This window comes from Sipha flava, unplaced genomic scaffold, assembly GCF_003268045.1.
Source record: "Sipha flava isolate LNK unplaced genomic scaffold, YSA_version1 18109_pilon_pilon, whole genome shotgun sequence".
Lineage (NCBI taxonomy): Eukaryota > Metazoa > Arthropoda > Insecta > Hemiptera > Aphididae > Sipha > Sipha flava.
This window is the reverse complement of record NW_020272189.1, coordinates 1-1,927: the sequence shown is the minus strand read 5'-3', so window position 1 is coordinate 1,927 and position 1,927 is coordinate 1.

The following is a 1,927-nucleotide window of genomic DNA, read 5'->3' as shown; positions in this document are numbered from 1 at the left end:
AAAAGGCCAAACTGTCACTAGAGGTGTATTATTTACGGAAGATAAAATTCAGACGACTAACCGTGAGGTAAATACCGAACCAATACGTATAGACGAAATCATAAGTGATTTGTCGTCGGATCAGGTCGAAGACGTGTGTATTGTGTTAAATGAATATAAGGAATTGGTCGCCCGAAATCTCCGTCAAGTGGGGTGCACAAATTTGGCCGAGATGAAACTTAACCTGAAGGACGAACAACCAGTAGTTTATCGTCCATACCGTTTATCATTCCACGAACGACAAAAGGTACGTGAACTAATCGAAGAACTAAAGGGTGCCAATATTGTCGAGGATAGCAGTTCTCCATACGCCAGTCCGATCGTGTTGATGAAGAAAAAAACCGGTGGTGTTCGAATGTGCGTTGACTATAGAAAGCTCAATATATATAGCGGATAAATATCCATTATCATCTAATGTGTGTGGAAATACATACTTAATACATCTTCCAACGCCTTCAATTTTAGGATAGTCAAATACTGCTTGTATATCTTTTTTATTAATATCAAATACATCATTCTGTACTAATTTGAATGTTTGTTTGCTAGTGTCCATAGATTTCAACCCAGTTACTGTAATATTATTTTTTTCTATATTTTTAATTACAGCAAGATAAATATATGTTGAAGCTTGACGTTTTCCGGATTTTACATGAACTAATATAAAAGTGCCAATTTTAATATTAAGATCACTTGGCTGCTGATATTCAGGAATAGATTCAACTGTAATAGGTTCATGGTCAGACTCAGAATCATTGGTTAAAACTAGTAAATTATTTTCTTCTAATTCTTCATCTGAAATTACATCATTTAACCCAAGTGTGACTGAGGTTATACTAGCCCCAGCGATTACATTTAATTTTTTTCTTTTTTTTCTTGCTTGTTCATCACAGTTTGGATTTCGTTGATTTTTTAAATATTCTGTTACAGTATCATTTATTATATTAGTGTTATCAGTATTTGGTAATTTATCTAATACCTTCTGTTTATTCAAAGGGAAAATACCAGTTGCTTGAAATGATGCTTGCAGATCTTTCGCAATGGAACCACCACCATTGAAATTATCCATTGCATCCAGTGCTTTCCGCCAAAGGGAGGGAAATGATGACTTTGGAATAGCATGTAATCTTGTGTTTCGATTTTTCCAATTATTCAATTCATTACGTCATGCCTGTTTCAAAGACCTAAAAAAAGCCAACGTCTAACGGTTGGGTTAAATGAGTTGAATTTTTAGGGAGACATACAAAGTCAATTTCATTTTGTTCACATTCGAAAATTACCTCTGGATGAATATGGGACGACAAGTTGTCCCCTAATAAGATTTTTCTCCCCGGTTGACGTTTCGCATGTGGTAAAAAGCAAGTAGTGAACCAATCTTTAAAAGTTACTCCATCCATCCAACCATGTGAAGTACGATTAAATCGTGTTCCTTTAGAACAACACGGTTCTGTACAGCATGGAGTTCCTTTTGGTCCTCCTTCGGTCCACGATTGCCACAATTGGCTTGCCTTAAATATAATGTATGGCGGCAGAAGTACTCCTGATGCGGAACCACATATCATTATTGAAGTAGCTGATTTTGAATGATTTTGAATCCTTTCAGGATACTTCGTTCCACGTTGAAATATTAATTTTTTTTCCCAGGGTCATCTTGCAAGTTACTTTCATCGTAGTTATATTTGAAGCTGGAATATTTTCCACAACTTTTGATAAATTATCAAAATACTCTGATATAATTAATGGAGATACTTCTGCACGAGACCTAGTAATATTAGATGCGACTCGTTGACAAACTATGTTATTGTGTCTTTTTAATACACCACGTGCCCAATCTATGCCTGGTAGGTTGTCTGGGAACTTTTCGACTATTATACCTTTTCTGTCTAAAAAA